The sequence below is a fragment of the Cyclopterus lumpus genome, chromosome 16, assembly GCF_009769545.1.
Source record: "Cyclopterus lumpus isolate fCycLum1 chromosome 16, fCycLum1.pri, whole genome shotgun sequence".
Classification (NCBI taxonomy): domain Eukaryota; kingdom Metazoa; phylum Chordata; class Actinopteri; order Perciformes; family Cyclopteridae; genus Cyclopterus; species Cyclopterus lumpus.
The window spans coordinates 2,847,367-2,861,799 of record NC_046981.1 but is presented as its reverse complement, the minus strand read 5'-3'; the positions used below and the strand labels follow the sequence as shown (position 1 = coordinate 2,861,799).

At 49.4% G+C, this 14,433-nt stretch overlaps 1 long non-coding RNA gene across 2 annotated transcripts in view; it reads right to left on the bottom strand.

Moving 5' to 3' along the window:
* Positions 1–1,057: 1,057 nt before the first annotated feature.
* Positions 1,058–14,433, bottom strand: part of LOC117745897 — a 37,722-nt gene continuing 24,346 nt past the window's right edge. For both annotated transcript variants that reach the window (XR_004611276.1, XR_004611275.1), the window contains one exon: positions 1,058–1,149. This is a non-coding gene — a long non-coding RNA (uncharacterized LOC117745897). The remainder of the gene's footprint in view (positions 1,150–14,433) is intronic.

The following is a 14,433-nucleotide window of genomic DNA, read 5'->3' as shown; positions in this document are numbered from 1 at the left end:
TGCCACCGCGATGCCAACGATCCAGTTCAACACCTCGCTCCCGGGGGCTCGACCTTCTCACCGAACCCCCCCCCGTCAGCAGAGAGCGGCCCAAAAAAAATGGTGGGCTTCCATTCGCTTTGACTGACGTACAATGGCCCCCCCTGTGCCTCGCACACACACACACACACACACACACACACACGCACGCACACACACGCACACACACGCACACACACACACACACACACACACACACACACACACACACACGTCCAAAAACGAGGGATCGCAGCACAATGGAGGCGCTTTTGAAAAAAAAAAAGATAAATAAAGAAAGAATGAATACAGAGATTTGCAGTCGGCCAAATCGCTGCACATAGGAGCTCAGAGGGAACAAAGCTAGAGCCCCCCGCCAAAATAAAAGCCCCTATGCGTTACATAAAGTGTGTACTTGTAGTGTCTACCTGTGTGTGTGTGTGTGTGTGTGTGTGTGTGTGTGTGTGTGTGACGCCGAGCTGTGATTGAAAGCTCCCAAGAGTCTTTTTGCCACTTTGGAAGAGCACTTGATAATCAGGACCTGCGCATGCAATCAGGTACGGAGTGTGATAAGAATAAGGCCATGAGCAGCGCCCCCCCCCCCCCCCCCCCCCCCATCTCCATTATTGTGGCTAATCTCACAGGAAGTGATCTCCAATTTATAGAAGTGGAAATGTGTTGTTATTTCCTACATTTCATCCTAAGGACCCCAAAAAAAGTACCGCGTGGTGTTTTTTTCCCTTAGGTAAATATATATCTATATCTATACGCAGCGCTCCTGGAGTGGCGTTGAAAGCCCGACGAGTTTTTTCAGATACGTTATTGATCCACAGAAATCTGGTGTTCCCCAAATACCTCAATGAGGTCAAAAGAGACAATTCAAAAAACACACAATGCAAAAAGAAGGAAAAAATAATCATTATTTTACTTACAGACGGGTTTTCTTTGGGCTCTTCCAACGATCCACCAATCCCTCACACTTCAAACAGGAAGTGACCCCCACCCCCCCACCCCCAACCCCACGCCCCCCGCGCGGGGTCTTGGAGGCTGGGTTGGTTGGCGGCGCGTCAGGGGTTGAAAACCCCCCTTTGAGGTTCTCCCTCTAAGAACCTTCAGTCTTCAACACGCTTCCTAAAAAGAAAGAAGAAGAAGAAGATGAGCGTGGACGAACAGCTGCAGACAAACAAACACGGCTGAAGATCCTCGGGCTGCCCCCCCAGAGACCCCCAGAGACCCCCACGTAGAGGCTCCGACTCCTCTTAGTGCGATCTCCTCTTCACACGAGCGGAGAGGCCATAAACAGATCCAGATGTTACCGGCACGAATATCAAGTTAAAATGATAATACTTTGGTATTAATACGCCAACGTGTCCACGTTTGTGTCTGAAAATACACAGAAACGTGATACCAATGAAGAATACCAATGACAAGAAAGAGCTTTAAAACCAGCTTGGTAGACTCCTCTGGTTGTATAGAAGTCTATGCTTCATGTGTTAAAGCTGCATTCTCTCTCCTGACCACCAGGGGGCGACTCCTCTGGTTGTATAGAAGTCTACGCTTCATGTGTTAAAGCTGCATTCTCTCTCCTGACCACCAGGGGGCGACTCCTCTGGTTGTATAGAAGTCTACGCTTCATGTGTTAAAGCTGCATTCTCTCTCCTGACCACCAGGGGGCGACTCCTCTGGTTGTATAGAAGTCTATGCTTCACACAGCTTCATACGATCTTAACCTACGTATTCGCTCACAGTCGTCTTGGTAACAACATTCTTTCTCAGGCGACACAACCATCCGTCATGTTTGCTTGTGACTTTTTTTACACCCCAAAACTCTTCTTAAAAAACTCCCATCTGCCTGAAGCTCGTCTCCAGAGACTCGTTCGTGCAGCACGGCGCTCTGTCGTTACTCACCTCTCACACACACACACACACACACACACACACACACTCCACACATAAAACCCGTACAGCCTCCTGGTACCCAAATGAGGATTTTTTTTGGGGGCGTGGCCTGTGGCCGCCTCCCACAGATGGAGGACGTCCAGCTCGCTGACTCACTCAAAGCCCCCCGCAAGCTGCATGAGGCCGCTGACTGCAGCTGCTGTGAGCTCAACACCACCGCGGCTCCATAAAGCCACCGCAGGCCCGTAAATTATTAACGACCCCCCCCCCCCCCCCGCCCCCCCTCTCCCAGGCCTGCAGAATTAGGCGTACGGTGACTTAACCGGCGGGTAAAAGGCGTACGGTAAAGAGAGTGATGTCACCTCTGTTGGAAAGGATCCGGCTCCATGACGCACAAACACACTCATCAGTTGACAATCATCACCGTCAAGACGGGGACGAAATCAATAACACACTCTTAATAAAAATGTCCCCCTTCCACACACACACACACACACACACACACACACACAGCTTCTTGATATGGATTCTGAAGCTCACACCAAATCAGCCGATGCGGCGATTAGCTGCCGGTGTGTGTGTGTGTGTGTGTGTGTGTGTGTGTGTGTGTGTGGCGATGTGGAACTGTCACTTAAACGGCCCATTTGTGTTGTGTCATGTTGTGAAGTTGAACCCCCCCCCCCCCCCTTAATGTAGCACAAGTAGGCATTATATTGCACAATTATTGTTTTCTGTCAAGAGCGTTTAAAAAAATAAAATAATTTATGATCTTGACATTTCCAACGGCACTTGAAGGCAGCTTCGTTCATTCAGGACTGAGAGAAGCCGTGAGCTCATAAACAACCTGCTGGACACACAACACGCAAACACAAGCTTTTTATTTACCGATCACACGTTTAAGGATATGAGCAAATATGGCACAAAAAGGCCCCCCCCCCCTCCCCCTCGGGCCCTGGACTCCAAGAACGGAGGTATTAATAATGCACGGTCCAGGCCTGTCACATCCTCCATTAGCACGGAGGAGGCGGGCTGATTGATCACTAATTAGATTAATTGCAGCCTTTTTTAGTAAAAAAAAAAAAAAAGGAGGATAATGTAATAGATTTGAAGCGTGAGAAAGAAAAGAGAAAGATTAGGAACCTCTCATCTCTCCGATAAACAAGAATTCAATCAAAAGCTTTTTTTTACAGACGCATTACGTTAAAAAAACGTCCGGTAAATTGCTCAATTGTCCGCGGGCCTCTCTCTCTCTCTCTCTCTCTCTCTCTCTCTCTCAGAACAACAATGCACCTGCGCGGAAAAGGAAAGCGACAACGAGAACTCGGCTAACTGAAGAAGACACTCACTTGAGACAACCCCCCTCCCCCCCCCAGTCGCACATTTGTGTCTCGTTAGCCGGCGCTATCTGGAGAACACGACGCGATAAGGCCCGCTGCTCTCCAGCCTTCATGTAATGTGTGTGATGAACACAAGCGTTTTGGGTGGGGGGGGGGGGGGTGGGGGGGGTGGGGGGGGGGGAGTTGCAACCTAATCTCCCCCCGCGGCCCCTTTGGAGATAAAAACTAATAAGAACGCACATCAGAGCTAAAGCTCCACGAAAGTGAGTTCCTCGAGCTGAAAGCTAGAGCTGCAAACTAAAATACATAAAGTACTCAATGTGTCGTTCAGGACGCGATAATTGCTCTAAAAAAAATAAAAAAAAGTAAATGAGTTGGTAATCAGAATCAATCCGTGTCCCCGAACGACCTCCAGCGTAATAAAAAGGGTCGCGTTCGTGGTGGAAAATCGATCGAGTCGCTTCATTTCAAGTCGTCCTCGTTTTTTCTCAAAACACGTCCGTCTCCCCCGAAATCCCACGTGGATAGCCTCGCACGCCTGAGGGGGGACGGGAGCCTCAGACTGGAGAGGCTGTAACGTTACTGCATCCGGTCGCCAGAGACGAGTCGGCCTCTACCTGCTTTCTCTCCTTCCTCCTTCCCTAAGCCCGAGGCTGCTTCCTACCTCCTCCTCCTACCTCCTCCCTCCTCCCTCCTCCCTCCTCCCTCCTCCTACCTCCTCCCTCCTCCTCCCTCAGCCCCTAAGTGAACGCGACCCCGACTCGTCCTTCCTTTCTTGTTCTGGAATACATGGAGGCCGTTTGTTTGGCTTAAAACGGACGCATAATATTGTCTAAAAATGTGAACATTTCCACGAAGGCGCAAACAATCTCCGAGCAATCTTTCCTTGGGGAGAACGTGCTCGGCAAACTCGGGGAAAAAAAGGCCTCGAAAAAAAAAAAACCTGCGTCCGCCTAACGGATGAGCTACAGCGGCGGAGCAGACAACACGATTAGGTTCTGCTCGCACTCCCAATCCTTTAACCGCGATGTTCCACTCAAACTAAAAACACTTGCACTCGCAAGTGTTTCATCGGAGGCGGAAGGGGGAGAGGGGGGGGGGGGGGGGGGGGTCTTATTGAGGACCGGGGGCCCCGTAATGTAATGGCCCCGGCGGCACGCTCGTAAATCAACCCCCGGAGAGGCTGCACGCCGCACTGACACTCCCGGTGTCTTTATTAGGGCCCTTTTCTCAGAAACACCTTCGGCTCACATATTTACGTGTGTGTGTGTGTGTGTGTGTGTGTGTGTGTGTGTCACCGAGACAGTCAAACAAAGACTGCTATTGTTTCAACATCTTATCACCTTCCCGTCCTCACTCCCCCCCCCCCCCCCCCGTGGAGAGTGACGCATCAGGTCGGATGAATGAACGTCGACATAGCCCGTTGAGCAAGGCACTGAACGAACGACTGGTCCTGGAGGAGCCAGAACAGACTGGAACCTGAACCTTTAGTTTTGTCCCTTTTGAAGGCGGCGTGCTTTAGCCTTGTGCTGCATTTAAAGTGTTTGTTGTAGTTCTCTCACAAAAAAGAATGCACGAAATACAGGAAGGAGACGTGCTCCCCTTCAGAGAGACTAATTACAGATCTTTGACGCTACGAGGTCCCGTTAGGTTTAATTAAGGCTTTCTTGTAATCGTGCTCATCAGCTGGTGCAAGGTTTCTTTTGGGACACGTGGACTTTCACAATAAAAGCCCCAGACATAGACACTGCTTTAGGGTTCAAGTTCCCTCAGTGTTTTTGCTCAAAGGAAACTCAATAACACGTCGTACAGCAGCTCAGGCTCTACACCTGTCGACCTCAGGCAGGCTGCCAGACGCTGTGTGGGTCGATGGGATGAGAGTCCATTCACACCGCGTAGAGAACAGGTGTCGCACCTGTTTCAACGTATCCTCATACGACGGTATCTTGTGAAAGGTTACACATTTTTGATTTGTTTAAGCAGCAGACAGGTGAGCAGACAGGTGAGCAGACAGGTGATCAGACAGGTGATCAGACAGGTGATCAGACAGGTGATCAGACAGGTGAGCAGACAGGTGATCAGGTGATCAGACAGGCGATCAGACAGGCGAGCAGACAGGTGAGCAGACAGGTGAGCAGACAGGTGAGCAGACAGGCGAGCAGACAGGCGAGCAGACAGGCGAGCAGACAGGTGAGCAGACAGGTGATCAGACAGGTGAGCAGACAGGTGAGCAGACAGGTGATCAGACAGGTGATCAGGTGATCAGACAGGCGATCAGACAGGTGATCAGACAGGTGAGCAGACAGGTGAGCAGACAGGTGAGCAGACAGGTGAGCAGACAGGCAATCAGACAGGCGAGCAGACAGGTGATCAGGTGAGCAGACAGGCGAGCAGACAGGCGAGCAGGTGAGCAGACAGGTGATCCAGGAATACATCCACCGTGTCTTTCCCTCTCACGCCTGCTCCCGTCCTCTCCTCTGATGACCCCCCCCTGGATGGCGAGATAATGAGCTCCCGGTGCCGTGGATGTGCCGCCTCTCCAAAAGCGGCCATAAAATGAGCCTTTAAGTGGAGTCGCCTCGTCTACCTGGAAGTCGCTCTAAAAACAGGTGAGCAGTTTATTTTACTTTCCTGTGTACGGCCCTGAAGTTCTCAGCATGTGTGGAGCGTTAAAGACAGAAACTACTAATAATTACCTACTTACGTCAGGTTGAAAGAGCAAAGAGTTTGATTCCAAACGTTTCTTATCCGAGAGAGAAGCGGTTGTTCCTATCGCTGCTTTTTTTTTTTTTTAAATGGGGGTTTGCGGAAGGGCCGCATTCCAACATGCTGCATCTCCCCACAGTGACATTTCCTGTAGGGTGGCATTCTCTCCCCTCACCTGGGTGTCTCTGGGATGTGTGTGTGTGTGTGTGTGTGTGTGTGTTCCTTCAGAGTGCTTCTCCTCCTCGACTCTTTATTCCTCTTTGAACTGAAATATATCTTTTACAAAAGCAGATGGAGAAAGAAAGAAAAAAAAACACACTTCTGTTTGCTTCCGTTTACACATTCCCTGTTCGGTGGAGCTCACCTCGAGGAGACGGTTAGCAGGAAGGCTTTTGTTGTTGTTGTTGTTGTTGTTGTTGTTGTTGTTGTTGTTTCGTAACTTGCATATTTAAAGAAAGGACTCTGAATTGTCACGTGTCCTGGAAGCGCTGGAGAACATGGAGGTATAAGAAGGAGAACATGGAGGTATAAGAAGGAGAACATGGAGGTATAAGAAGGAGAACATGGAGGGAGAACATGGAGGGAGAACATGGAGGTATAAGAAGGAGAACATGGAGGTATAAGAAGGAGAACATGGAGGGAGAACATGGAGGTATAAGAAGGAGAACATGGAGGTATAAGAAGGAGAACATGGAGGTATAAGAAGGAGAACATGGAGGGAGAACATGGAGGTATAAGAAGGAGAACATGGAGGTATAAGAAGGAGAACATGGAGGTATAAGAAGGAGAACATGGAGGTATAAGAAGGAGAACATGGAGGGAGAACATGGAGGTATAAGAAGGAGAACATGGAGGTATAAGAAGGAGAACATGGAGGTATAAGAAGGAGAACATGGAGGGAGAACATGGAGGTATAAGAAGGAGAACATGGAGGTATAAGAAGGAGAACATGGAGGGAGAACATGGAGGTATAAGAAGGAGAACATGGAGGGAGAACATGGAGGTATAAGAAGGAGAACATGGAGGTATAAGAAGGAGAACATGGAGGGAGAACATGGAGGTATAAGAAGGAGAACATGGAGGTATAAGAAGGAGAACATAGAGGGAGAACATGGAGGTATAAGAAGGAGAACATGGAGGGAGAACATGGAGGTATAAGAATGAGAACATAAGAAGGAGAACATGGAGGTATAAGAAGGAGAACATAAGAAGGAGAACATGGAGGTATAAGAAGGAGAACATGGAGGGAGAACATGGAGGTATAAGAAGGAGAACATGGAGGGAGAACATGGAGGTATAAGAAGGAGAACATAAGAAGGAGAACATGTTCAACAGCTTTAATTCAGGACGCCTCAGCCCTTCATCTCTGATTAATGACATCATCGTTGACTAACTGTTTGCACCAGGCGGTGAATAAATAATAATACCACACACACACACACACACACACACACACACACACACACACACCGTCCCCCCTGTGCCAAATGCATGAGTCACGTAACACATTCAATGAGACTTGCCCCCCCCCCCCCCATGTTTCTTTAGAGGCTTAGTTTGTTAACGGGCCCCCTCACTGATTCCATTGTTCTCCATTTAAAAAAAAGAAGAAAAAAAACACATTATTTGTCCCGTCGCTGCGTTTCATATCTCGAAGGACATTTCGGAGCCGACGTCGCAATAAAACAGGAGGAACAAAAGTGAAAAAAAGTGAACGATAGCTTTTTTAAAATACCTCCCGATTATATTTCTAGACTTTTCAAATAGGTGTTGATGTCAAGCGGCGACAGAATGCCGTCGCAAAAAAAGAACCCCAAAAAAAAGAAGAAAAACACGCTTTCAAAACACTCAAAATGAGATCAAATGGAATTGCGCCTCCGAGATTCTGCTCCCATATTTACACGATGGAATCCCAGACGACGTTGGTTCACTCACACACACACACACACACACACACACACACACACACACACACACACACACACACACACACACACACACACACACACACACACACACACACACACAGAGTTAGTGAGTTCTGGAGGAGGAGAGAAGAAGAAAGAGGAAAACAGGAAAAAGCTCTCAGGCCTCCGTCACCTGGGAATGAAGCCTTCACCTGGATTTGCCCCGCGAACCCTCTCTGCCCCCCAATATACATATTATATCGTGCTATTTAACGTTAAAAAGCTCGCTAAAATATATTATTATCGTGTAAGACAGAACAGACTCACACAATCTGCGAAGCAATATACATTTGCTCCAAAAAAATTGTGTGAAAACATCTGCCGGCAGCTTTGTCGTAAGAACGAAGCATTAAAAAAAGGGCAGAAGATGAAGGAGGAGCCGGAAGATGTCAGAGTTATCTCAGACTAGAAGACTTAAAAAAAGCCAGGGGGGGGGCGAAGGAGTCGGAGGGACATACATCAAGAGAAGTCATTTATATAGACTTCTATACAACCAGAGGAGGCGCCCCCTGGTGGTCAGGGGAGAGAACGCAGCTTTAACACATGAAGCATGGACTTCTATACAACCAGAGGAGTCGCCCCCTGGTGGTCAGGAGAGAGAACGCAGCTTTAACACATGAAGCATAGACTTCTATACAACCAGAGGAGTCGCCCCCTGGTGGTCAGGAGAGAGAACTCAGCTTTAACACATGACGCATGGACTTCTATACAACCAGAGGAGTCGCCCCCTGGTGGTCAGGAGAGAGAATGCAGCTTTAACACATGAAGCATAGACTTCTATACAACCAGAGGAGTCGCCCCCTGGTGGTCAGGAGAGAGAACGCAGCTTTAACACATGAAGCATAGACTTCTATACAACCAGAGGAGTCGCCCCCTGGTGGTCAGGAGAGAGAACGCAGCTTTAACACATGAAGCATAGACTTCTATACAACCAGAGGAGTCGCCCCCTGGTGGTCAGGAGAGAGAACTCAGCTTTAACACATGAAGCATAGACTTCTATACAACCAGAGGAGTCACCCCCTGGTGGTCCGTAGAGAGAATTCAGCTTTAACACATGAAGCATAGACTTCTATACAACCAGAGGAGTCACCCCTGGTGGTCAGGAGAGAGAATTCAGCTTTAACACATGAAGCATAGACTTCTATACAACCAGAGGAGTCGCCCCCTGGTGGTCAGGAGAGAGAATGCAGCTTTAACACATGAAGCATAGACTTCTATACAACCAGAGGAGTCGCCCCTGGTGGTCAGGAGAGAGAATTCAGCTTTAACACATGAAGCATAGACTTCTATACAACCAGAGGAGTCGCCCCCTGGTGGTCAGGAGAGAGAATGCAGCTTTAACACATGAAGCATAGACTTCTATACAACCAGAGGAGTCGCCCCCTGGTGGTCAGGAGAGAGAATGCAGCTTTAACACATGAAGCATAGACTTCTATACAACCAGAGGAGTCGCCTCCTGTTGGTCAGGAGAGAGAATGCAAGTTTAAGACACTTCCAACTGGACTTTGTATAGAGAAATGTAAATACAGATTAGATTCAGGTGCACAGCCATAATTGTATGCAGCTCTCGTCATAACAAACATGCCTTTAAGCTGTTAATACTTACTCAACATGGCTGAAAAGATTCAAATTAAATTCATGCGCAGTCTCCGCATTGTTGCAGCAAACGAGTAAAAAAAAAAAATCAAATCAAAACCAAGGACCTGAACGTCACGTCAAGCGATGACATCCAACAATGTAAAAGGATTAGATTTCTCCCTGTAGGACAAACTGGAAGCAGATGTAATACGTGGAAACTTAAAATTAATTCAACCTCTTTTTTTTTTTTTTGAGCTTCAACTTCTTATTCGCATACCAAAAGGTGAACTGTGCCCCGAAACCAACGGCCTGGAGACGGCTCCGAAGCGTAAAGCGCTACTTGGAGAACGCAAGGCGGCTCCAAGATGCGGCGTACGAAGCAGAATGAATCGCACACTTATCCCAACACTCTTTACGGGAGAGGGAAGAGAGGTGGGGGTCGTCTGTAGGACGCCGGCCTGCCGGCTACCTGCGGCGCTGAATAACAATAACAACGTCTTGGTCGCAGGAGGTCATTTGCATGCAGGCTTCGGCGGGACGGCGAGCCGAGCCAGGACCCCCGAGCTCGGGCTACAAAGCACAACGGCTCCACTGTGCCCATGAAGATGAGTCGAGAGCCACTGGAGCGAGGAGCGTTTCTCATTACCGGTCCGGGGGAGTCGGTGCTCAAGTCGCCCCAAATATTGGACAATAAGAATCTACAATTTTAGAATTATCTTCATGCAAAAATCCCGATCCCTTCATCTTCCAGTAGTGATTATGAACACACCGAAAGTCGATGTGACACCAGTAGGGATACCCCCCCAGAAACCCGGTTCTAAAAGGGAAACCAGTTCTAAATTAGTCAACACCTGTTGGTATTGATGCGGTCCGGAGTTAAAGGTTCTACAACAAGCACTTTATTCATTATACTTTATTAGTCCCGGAGTGAGACGTCCCCGTCTCAAACCTCCTCTCTCTGTCGCTCTGCTTCTTTGTCTCTTTGTCTCTCTGTCTCTCTGTCAGTCTGCCTCTCTGCCTATCTTTCAGTCTGTCTCTCTGTCTCTCTGCCTCTTTGTCTCTCTGCCTCTGTCTCTCTGCCTCTTTGTCTCTCTTTCAGTCTGTCTCTCTGTCTCTCTGCCTCTTTGTCTCTTTGTCTCTCTGCCTCTGTCTCTCTGTCTCTCTGCCTCTTTGTCTCTCTGCCTCTGTCTCTCTGCCTCTTTGTCTCTCATTCAGTCTGCCTCTTTGTCTCTCTGTCTCTCTGTCAGTCTGCCTCTCTGCCTATCTTTCAGTCTGTCTCTCTGTCTCTCTGCCTCTCTGTCTCTCTGCCTCTTTGTCTCTCTGCCTCTGTCTCTCTGCCTCTTTGTCTCTCTTTCAGTCTGTCTCTCTGCCTCTTTGTCTCTCATTCAGTCTGTCTCTCTGTCTCTCTTTCAGTCTGTCTCTCTGCCTCTTTGTCTCTCATTCAGTCTGTCTCTCTGTCTCTTTGTCTCTCTTTCAGTCTGTCTCTCTGTCTCTCATTCAGTCTGTCTCTCTGTCTCTCTTTCAGTCTGTCTCTTTGTCTCTCATTCAGTCTGTCTCTTTGTCTCTGTCAGTCTGTCTCTATGTGTCTTTGTCTCTTTCAGTCTGTCTCTCTGTCTCTTTGTCTCTCATTCAGTCTGTCTCTCTGCCTCTTTGTCTCTGTCAGTCTGTCTCTATGTGTCTTTGTCTCTCTTTCAGTCTGTCTCTCTGTCTCTTTGTCTCTCATTCAGTCTGTCTCTCTGCCTCTTTGTCTCTGTCAGTCTGTCTCTATGTGTCTTTGTCTCTCTTTCAGTCTGTCTCTCTGCCTCTTTGTCTCTGTCAGTCTGTCTCTATGTGTCTTTGTCTCTTTCAGTCTGTCTCTCTGTCTCCTTGTCTCTCATTCAGTCTGTCTCTCTGCCTCTTTGTCTCTGTCAGTCTGTCTCTATGTGTCTTTGTCTCTCTTTCAGTCTGTCTCTCTGTCTCCTTGTCTCTCATTCAGTCTGTCTCTCTGCCTCTTTGTCTCTGTCAGTCTGTCTCTATGTGTCTTTGTCTCTCTTTCAGTCTGTCTCTCTGCCTCTTTGTCTCTCTGCCTCTGTCTCTATGTGTCTCTCTCATTTCTGTATGTTTAAAGCAACATGAAGCAATAGCTCAGATACACTTATATCAATTTAAGCATTTATTGCCAAGAAAAGGGCTGAAAACACCATTTCACTCAGAAATAACCAAATATTTAAAAGGTATGGCTATTAGGTCGTCACCTAGTAACTACATTGATTGATTGATTGATTGATTGATTGATTGATTGATTGATTCAACAAATGCATCAGGATCTGGTCAACAAGTCCCAAAACACATCCAACGTTCTCGATGTGGATTCATCACCGACCAAACCAAGACAGAGAAAAAGAAAAAAAGAATCAAGATGGTCTGTTCAGAAATAGAAGGACTCTGCTGTCGATCTGCTTCTGGAAGCCGACTGGGGGGTTCGGAGTGGGAGTGGAGGTCAGGGCTCGCCACCCTTCAACTGTACTTGTGAGTCAGAGCTGACGGGGGAGGCAGGCGACGGCCGGCATGAAGGGGATGGGAGTCGAGGACGTTGAGGGTGCCATCGAATCTTCTCATTAACTTTGCCCACGCTTGGGGAGGTGGGGAGGTGGGGAGGTGGGGGGGGGGGTCTTTAATGAAGACTCCTGTTGCGAGGGGTTCGTGAACAAAGCCCGGCAGACAGATGGGCCGAGGAACTGATCAGCGCGAGGCGGTCCGCAGAGACTCCGCGTTTCAGTCGAGGTGGAGGACGCGCAATCGAGGACATCAAAAGACGGCGAAATGTCACTGGAATTTTTTTTTTTACGACCGGCGGGGGGGGGGGGGGGGGGGGACGACTCCGCCGCCATCGAGGGGGCGCGAACGCACGGAGGCGCGCCAACCAAATTGGAGTTTCGCTTAGAACCGACAACCCGAGGATCCAGGCATCAAAAAAAAAAAAAAAAGAGCATTCATGCTTATTAGAGACCGCTGATCCGCTCTTTCAAAAGATCTGCACAGGCCGCTGATCTCGGCGCCGCAGACGTCTAGAAAAAAAAATAAGAAGAGAAAAGAAAAAAAGGCCATTTTGCCATCTCGACCCTTTGTCTCTCCGCTGTCCTTCTGAGAGCTGCTCCACTTTTCGGGTCCGGCCTCGGCTTCTGTGTGGTGTCTATCTTTCACAGTGACAACCCCCCCATCCCCCCCCCCCCACCAAATTCCCCGAGCCCCCGAGCTCTTTTTCATCGCCCATTGTTGTTCCCGGACTCGGAGATTCGACCCGGCACAGCAAGCCGTCGACGCCACAAGCTCAACCGTCGCCGATAAGCAGCCGGACGGAGTGGAATCTGCTGCACGGCTTCGTATCGTTTAGTCGAGGTCCAAAAAGGTCACAGCTGGCGCTAATGTGTGCATCACAAGTTCTACCCTACGGGCACCGAACGAAGCGAAATATTAAATTGTCTTACGTAAGTCCCTCTATTTGCAACGCTTGGAGCACCAGGCTCTTCCTCAGAAGCATTACGCAGCAATAAAAAGACCCTCCGGCGGGGAGCTACCGGGTTTACAGAACTATTCGTTTGAATTCTGTCGGATAATTCATTGGCGTGGACACGGGATGTGCCGGCCTTTTGCTATCAATCTGTTTTTAAAAAAAAGAGGGTTCGCAGCCCTTTTTCACGTCTCAGCGTATTTGACGGTAAAGATTAGGTGGAAAGTGCCGACACCCGACCCGACTAAATAACCCAGGGGTAGCAGTGGTCCGGTACCTGCAGTGGATCCCTTTTGTCCCCCAGATCTAGATGGTCTCTGTTTTTTTTCCCCCTCTCTCAGCCAATCGCCTCAAGCGTTCTTCCATGTAATGCAGCGTGTGATTGGCCCACCACCGTAGCGGCCACACCCCCAAAACAGAGGCGATTTCCTGCCTGCCACGCGGCCGATGTTTGAGCCCGGCGGTGCAAACAGCGCCAAGAACTGTAACAGTGCTGACCGGAGCTAACCGAGCGCCACACCAGAGACGTCACCCAAACAGACGGGTTTTTATTAACTGTGTGAATGTACAACGATATCCCAGCATGCATTGCTGTACTGGGATCAGGCTGCGGGGCCGTGACAAATTTCTCTGACATTTGTCAAAGGACCGGAAAACCGACCAGGCGAAGAAAGTGCACCGAGCACGACAGATTCTTGTAGTTAGATCTGCGGTGCCCCGGAGGGTGGGTGGGTGGGGGGGGGGGGGGGGGGGGGTGGGGGGGGGGTGGGGGGGGGGTGGGGGGGGGGGGTGGGGGGGGGTGGGGGGGGGCCCTGACACCGTCTCCGTAGCAACCGCTGCCTCGACACCTTTTTCTGGCAGTGGCGAATGGACTGACCGCAGTGGAACATCTGAGCGGACATCGTCACACAGTAAAGACCTCGGGTCGATTACATTGAGGGGAAGCAAAGGACTGGGTGGGGGGTGGAGGGTGTGGGGGGGGGGGGGGGGGGGGGGGGGTCATTGGCCGGGTGTCCATCTCCAGCTGGCACATCGTGGAATGTTAATTAGGCTGAAGACGAGACACCTCCCTTTTAAATGTCACATCCCCGCGAGGAGAGCTGGGGAGCAAAGACTTTCCTTTTTCTCCTCTGTTCTCTTTACCCCCCGAAGCATCTTCCTCTTCTCCTCCTCTTCTCCTCCTTCTGGTATGTTGTTCACTGTGATGAACGGCTCCATTTCAAGTTGTGCTTTGCTTTCTTCTCTTCTCTTCTCCTTCTTCTTTCCCCCCTTTCTTTCAGCCGGGATAGATTACAATCGGTGCGGAAGCAAGCGGAGGAAAGAAAACATCAAACAGCAAACAGCACTCGTCTCTAACGGGGACATTTTCAGAGCCACTCGTCCGATAAAGGCTCCTCGGACTCGCAGGAACAGGTCTTGATAAGAGGGGGCCGGGGGG